The sequence below is a fragment of the Saccopteryx leptura genome, chromosome 5 (genome assembly GCF_036850995.1).
Source record: "Saccopteryx leptura isolate mSacLep1 chromosome 5, mSacLep1_pri_phased_curated, whole genome shotgun sequence".
NCBI classification, from domain to species: Eukaryota; Metazoa; Chordata; class Mammalia; order Chiroptera; family Emballonuridae; genus Saccopteryx; species Saccopteryx leptura.
This window is the reverse complement of record NC_089507.1, coordinates 162615025-162622669: the sequence shown is the minus strand read 5'-3', so window position 1 is coordinate 162622669 and position 7645 is coordinate 162615025. Positions and strand designations below refer to the sequence as shown.

At 43.4% G+C, this 7645-nt stretch overlaps 1 pseudogene; it reads left to right on the top strand.

The window, feature by feature from the left end:
• Positions 1 to 282: 282 nt before the first annotated feature.
• Positions 283 to 4500, top strand: LOC136406413 (GTPase IMAP family member 7-like; annotated as a pseudogene).
• Positions 4501 to 7645: the final 3145 nt, after the last annotated feature.

Here is a 7645-nt window from a genome sequence, read left to right as displayed (position 1 = left end):
TTGAGCAAGGGGTCACAGGTTTGGCTGTAGCCCCCAGGTCAGGGCGCATATAAGAAAGCAATGAATGAGCAACTAAAGTGCTGCAATTATGAGTTGATACTTCTCATCTCTCTCCCTTCCTGTCAGTCTGTCCCACTCTCTGTCAAAAAAAAAAAAAGGAATTTGATTATTAATAAGGGCTTCTTAGATCTACCACATAACCCAAAACACCGAGTGCACCTTTGGAAATTTCACTGCGAGAGCGGGCCCATGGAGGATACCCACTCTGTGTATCCTGGCTCAGTGGTTTCAGAGGCTCAAGCACTTTTTCTTTACTCTCAGTTACAGCATAAGCACCAGCTCAAAGGGCTACTTTGGAGAAAACCTGAGAGCTCCTCAACCTGTTGAATAGAAGGTGAGCTTGGCTGAGAGGGGCCTTGAGGACAGAGCTGTGAGGGCAGGAGGTCCAGGGAGTGAGCAGATGAGGGTCTGGTCCGGGAAGGGACCAGGACTGCCCCGCAGGAGAGCAGGGAGATGCTGTCAGAGTGGCCATTGCAGAAGGCTGGGAGGGAAGTAAGGAGCATTATTAGCACAATGCTATATGTCTCATGTGTATTTATTTACTTTTAAATTTTCTTGATTTTAGAAAGAAGGATAGGGAGAGAGAGAAAGAGATATAGATAGATAGAGAGGAGAATGATTGATTTGTTGTTCCACTTATTTGTGCATTCATTGGTTGATTCTTGTATGTTCCTGACCTGCGATCAAACCTGCAACCTTGGCATATATGAGCAATGCTCTAACCAACAAGACTCCCAGCCAGGGCACATCTAATACTTAACAGGACACATGTGTTCTGACTGGCGCATCTCATGCATTTGCTGTTGTTACAGGGATGCCTGATAATCCTCCCTTGTTCCTTGATAGGATATTAGTGTACCCACAGCAGGAAATTAATGTCCCCAAGGCAGGTATTTTCAGCTCAAAGACAATTTAGAGATTTCCTAGTCTAAACCCCTCTCCTGACTGAAGAAGAAGCTGGATCCCAGGGTGAGCAGGGACTTTCCAGGGGTACCCTCGTCTCTGATGGGAGAGGACATCTAGAATGTGGTTTTTGGAATCCTTTCCATGATTTAGCAGAGAGAGTCTGTGACCCCAGTAGTGTGACGTATGAGGTGGGGAGGGGGTGCTCTGGGGGGAGGACAGGCCATTCTGGAGAAACAGTGCATGAGAAACCCTCCTGTGAACTCCCTGGGTACAGGCTTCCTGCCAGTTCTCCACTCAGCAAGAGTGTGGACCCCTTCCCTGCCCTCTCTCTCCATCTACCTCTGATTTGATGGGATTTTAGAATCACGGGCCTGAGAAGACACCAGGAAGAGGCGCCGTGTGCAGTGGTTAGGAGGGGACGTGCTGGTCAGACAGACTTGTAATTGGATTTCTGCTCTGCCTGGTACCTGTTAGCACTGAGACCTTGGGCAAGTGTCTCAGCATTTCGAGGACACATCAATGTTCTCATTTAAAAAGTGACAATATTTTTATTCAATCTTAAGAACTTAGTTTTTTTTTATTCTATTTATTAAATGAAATTTAACAGGGTGACATCGATCAATAAGAATACATAGCTTTTAGGTGAACAGCTCTATAGTGTTTGAACTGTTGATTGTCTTGTGTGCCCTTCACCCAAAGACAAATCATTCTCTGTCACCGTCTATTTGTCTTATGTGTGATATTTTTATGTAACCACACTTACTAGTCCTTTTCCTCCTTCTATTTCAAATCTTAGAAATATATTCCCTAACACCAGCTTACAGAGATTAACCATGTTTGTTTTATTATTTATATGGATTAGATTTTACATGTAAACTCCTCATCCACATGGCAGTTGAGTGGCGTGAGGCACAGGTGCCATCTTATCTTTTCTACGTGGTTCCACGGTTACCCCACAGTCACTCTACTAACCATCTTTATCCTTATGGATGTGAGATGCTGCTCTCGGAATCTGTAACATAATGCAATTGAAGTGACTAAAAGTGCATATATTATAATATGATTAACTTGGCCTATTTTAGCATTTTCAGTTTTCATTTCTCTGATCTCTCCATTCGTGAGCCAACATTGCTCTGCTATAATTACAGAAACTATGATGTGTGACTCCTGGTGGACGTAGTACAACCTCCTTGTATTTTTTCTCGATGGTGCTGGATAATTTTCCATTTTCTTCATCCAAATGATCTTTGTAAACCATTGTTTTAACTTTAGGACCCACTATTTAACTTTCTAATCTACTATTTATCACCTGCAGGGAAAAAAGAATGATGGCAAAAAACCTTTAATTTAGGTTATATAAAGTCATGTTAGGAAAGTATCCATTGATTTCAATCTTATAAAATACTTTCAACATGAGTCAGTGTTGAATTCTAGCAATAGTCTTTTCTGAATGTAGATAATTTTCTTCCTCATCTATTAATGTGGGATGTGTTGTGACAACCAATTTTCTCATTTTGAACCATCCTAGTATATCTAAAAGAAGTCACATTTAATCATGGTGTATTACATTATTTGATGTTCAATAAATTATTTAGGATTTTGGCATTAGTATTTCCAAAAGAGACATGTCTTTATGTTTATTTATTGGTAAAGTCTTTGTTAGTTTCTGAGACCAATATTTTACTTGATTCATAGAGATAATTTTAAGTTTCTATTCTTTCTTATATGAGCAGGATAAGCCTAAGTGGTTCTCAGATGATCAGATGTTTAAAGGTTAGATTAACTCCCTCCCCTTCGAAAATACCTACATTTTGTGTTCCTTTGTGGGAAAACGCTACTTTATTATTTCTCCCACAGTAACTGAGCTGTGTCATCTCTGCTCTCACTGGGTCAATGTCATAGACTATTGCACATTTTCAGGGAGGAAAGAATGATAAAAAGAGGTTTAGGAATGGTGCCCTCTTACGTAAGTTGACCACTTCCCCCTTTCCTTTCCTTCCTTAAGGACTTGTGGGCACCTACACCCCAGAGCCTCTTGACAAGAACATGGCTGGTCATCAGGACAACACTCTGAGGATTGTCCTGGTGGGAAAAACAGGGAATGGGAAAAGTGCGACAACAAACAGTATCCTTAGAAGAAGTGAATTTGATTCTAGCTTGCTGCCCAAGCTGTTACCAAGAAGTGTCAGGCAGAAACGCAGAACTGGAAGGGGAGGATCTTTCTTGTCGTGGACACCCCAGGGCTCTTCGACACTAAGGAGACCCTGATGAATACCTGTGAATAAATCAGCCAATGTGTCCTCTTCTCCTGCCCTGGGCCTCACGCCATCCTCCTGGTTATGCAGCTGGGCCACTTTACAGAGGAAGAGTACAAAACAATTGCATTGATCAAGCACATCTTTAGGGAGGCAGCCATGAAGTACATGATCATCTTGTTTACGCGCAAAGATAATTTGGGGAAGGGTCAGAGCCTGAGTCAGTTTATAGGAGATGCTGACGTGGACCTAAGAAACATTATCCAGGAGTGTGGGAACCGCTGCTGTGCCTTTAATAACAGCCCAGGTGCAGACAAGGCTGAGAGGGAAGGTCAAGTACAGGAGCTGGTGGAGCTGATAGAGAAGATGGTGCAGGAGAACGGGGGACTCACTTCTCTGACGCTGTCTACAGTGTCATAATGGAGAAGCTGAGAAGTCAGCCAGAGGCCTTGGAGATAATCTATGCTGATGAATTAGCAAAGGAAATTAAACTAGTAAAAGGGCTAAATATATCAGAGCAAGAAAAGGAGGAAAAAGTAAAATCTCTAAAGAAGAAATATGATGAACGCATTAAAAATATATATAAAGAAGCTGGAAGAAATACATTTAAATAACTGTTAAGTGGTCTTTGCACTATACTTTAAAATATATGGGATGCATTTGGGAAAAAAGGTAAACTTTTATTTTTTTTCTTCTTAATTTACTACAATTTGTTAATATGGTAGGTTGTATTTTCAGAAGACAGCCATAACACTATCCTCTATCCTGCCTATTCTTCTTGTAATCTGAGCTTTATACTCTTTCTGTGGAGTCTGTAACCCCTGCCTTTAAATTCGATGGGCTTTGTGACTGTTTTCATAAATAGTGGGTGGTTGTGGCTTCTGAGGTGAGATTTGGGACAAGTCCTCCTTGTTCTCTTGGGGGGCTTGCCCTTGGAACTTGGCCACCATGTTGTGAGGAAGCCCACGTGGCCCGTGGAGGGGCCCCATGAAGAGGACTTGGAGTCTCTGGCCCACTCCCCCCGCTGTTCTTACATCAGCCAGCAGAGCCTACATGGCCGCCATGCACAGGAGGCAACATGGACGTGGGTTCTCCCGCTGCCAACTGAGTGCTGCAGATAGAGCCACAGAGAGCAAAGAGGAGCCACCTACTGCGTCCTGCTCCACCCCCAGATTCCTGTGAAAATAAATGCTTGTTGTTTGCAACCACAAATTTTGGGGTTGTTTGTTACACAGTGATAGCTAACCTGAAGCATCTTCCCCACTCACTCCTCCCACCCATCCCCACAATTCCAGCAAACTTACGAAGCAACAATATTGGCATACTCTGGCAATAGTATCTCACTGAGTTCGCAGACTCCAGTTAGGAAGATTCAGATAAGAACTCCTGCACACGCCTAGTGTTAGCACCACTGCTGATGCACATGGTTTCAGTCCGGGTCTCTGAGCGCTGTGTTAGGGAAGCAGCCGGCTTCTCCAGCAAGATGCTGTGCCGTCCATGGAGGCCCGGAAGTAGCTAAATTCTCTTACTGTTTTTTTCTCTTTTCATTTTTAAGGCACCATCCTAACTTAAAATGGCCCTGAGTATAACTTAAAACTCTCTTCTGTGCCAAATATTTTTCATTTGCCTCTTCAGATCCACCCTTACCATCCTTCACCTTAGCTTTGTGTCCCAGGGGGTGATCTATGTGGATCTCATTGTTAACAAACTCACGGGGTTTGACACTTGGGTTGTGCTATTCAAAAAAAGATGTGGTTGTCATATGTGAGTTTTATTTACTTGCTGCAAGGTAAAGAGACAGGATTCTAATTTAAGCTCTGTGTCTTCTACAGGAGGCTTAGACTTTGTTTATACACAGTATTTGGTTAATTACATGTTGATGTCTTTATTTTTGAGTTAGCCATACTTACCCAGGATGAGTTCTTGTCAACCTCAGTTATTTTATATCTGGTCTGCAAAATACTGTGTTATATTTTAACATTTAGCAAGACTAGCATTTAGATAGAATCTTGTAGAGCTAGAGGCCCATTTCAGATCTGACAACATCAGTGGGATCTCTGGCTTTCTCACTTCTGCTTGGCTTCTGCCAATGGGTATTCCAAGCAGGAGATCCCTTCCAGACAGAAAAACAAGGTTCGTTGTCTTCTCTCCCACCCCTCTCCCTGTATGGTCACCTACGACAAGCTGCAACCCTAAGCTGAACATCACACCTTCTCTACCCAACTCTCCATCAGGATTCCAGTTTTCATCCACCTCCTGGGGTTAGGGAGCAATTTCCTCACTGTTACCAACAGTGTCCCTTGTCATTTCCATGTCCGGTATGCACAACTTGTAGGAGGCCCCTGCACTTGACTTTCCCCCAAGTCCCTGATTAAGTGGCCATCCCTGCTGCTATAATCCTCATGGATATATTTAAGTGATACCCACTTTCTTTGATACTAATTATGTGCCCAGTATTTCCCTAGGTCAGCCCATGACCATCTCCAGATGTGTGTGTGTGTCTGTGTGTCGTTAGTGGGCATAATTGGTTTCACTGTTGAAAGAACAGGGGCAGCCAGCATGCAGTGAAGTCACCCACGTGTGAAGAATACACTGAACTCTTGGTGCTCAGAAGAAGAACCTGAGATGCCAAAGGTGCCCCCAAAAGGTACTAGGAAGGAGAGGAAGGACTTCAGAGAAGAGAGATGACCTTGAATAAACATATGAGTTTAAAAGATCAGTCTCTCTCATCTGCTTATAAACAAATATAAAAAAATAAATATCTAAGTGAGAGGGTTTGAGGAAGGGGTCAGGAAATTTTTTGGCTGAGAGAGACAAAAATTTGGTGTTGTCCTGGAGGACAGCTGTGATTGGCTCCAGCCACCTGCAACCATGAATATGAGCAGTAGGAAATGAATGGATAGTAATACATGAGAATGTTTTATATTTTTTACATTATTTTTTTAAAGATTTGTCTGTGAGCCAGATGCAGCCAATCAAAAGAGCCACATCTGGCTCATGAGCCATAGGTTCCCGACCCCTGGTGTGGGCTATCAGTTTTGTTTTTCAGGCATGTGGCACGAAAAGGTCAGAGAGGAGATGGTAACACTTATTCTGTGACACTGAGGATGTTTTGAACCTAATTTTCCCTGGGTGATTCTACATTGGTGAACAAAGTTGTAGCTACTAAGTTTTCCCTGGACATTCAGCAGCCGAGGGAGACTTGGGGGTGCTGTGAGAACCAGAAAATTGGCTCAACGACTTAGGGGACCACTTAGGGTGGTTGTCCTAGGAGACAAGCAAGAAGAGAACTGGAATGTCAGTTTCAGAAGTTGAAAAAAAAAACACATGTCCCAGGTGATGCATTGAGCCTCTGACTCTGCTCCCGGAAGCCACATCACTGTCCTGACTCAGTGTGTCAGATATGGTCAGTGTGCTGGGGAGACTGGGATACTGCCTCCTGATCCTGATGTCCAACCCCCAAAGCTGCGGTTTCCCAAAGAAAATGCTTCCCTCAATCGGTCATCACTTCATGCAGTTTGACATTCTGTGCTCCCTGAGACCTGAGCACAGTGCACAGCATCCTCAGTCAGCCTCCCCAGGTTCAGGACAGTGACTCCCCACACGGACACTCAGATGCTCCCCAAATAGCAGACTCCAGACCTTTCCCTGACATCTTGTGCTCCCACACCTGTGATGGGTCAGCCTCCCCACATCCTGTCCTATTCCTGCCTGTGCCACACTGTCCACTCCAAATTTTAGCCTTTCACATCAGCCACCTGCGTACCACAGGGAACTCCGCTCTCTCCTGTTGACTCCCCACAAGGTGAGTCGTGGGAGAGGCAGGTTGAATACCTTGTCTCTGGCCAGAGGACTTAGATGACAGCTGGCCTGGTACTCAATGCAAAGATGCTCCTGTCTCTGCAGGAACTCTCCTCCCTCATCCGAATGCCTCCAGTAATGTTCATCCCATCCCTGGGCCTTATGTGATTAGTTGTTTTGTGTCTAAAAATTAACACATGCCCCTGAGGAACACCAGATGTGTGAGTGTGTCTGTGTGTCATTAGTGGGCATAATTGGTTTCATTTTTAAAAGAAAAGAATTAAAGCCTGACTTGTGGTGGCGCAGTGGATAAAGCGTCGACCTGGAAATGCTGAGGTCACTGGTTTGAAACCCTGGGCTTGCCTGGTCAAGGCACATATGGGAGTTGATGCTTCCTGCTCCTCCCCCCTTCTCTCTCTCTTCTCTCTCCCCTCTCTCTCCTTTCTAAAATGAATAAATAAAATAAAAAAATAGATTTTTTAAAAAAGAAAATTGATTTAAAAGAATTAAAGATGTGATTTCAGAAACTTTATAGGTTACTCATTATTGTTCTTATATTCAGTAGAAATTTTATCTTAATTTAATTCAGTAAAAATCATAGCATTTTTAAAAAGAAAATTAGT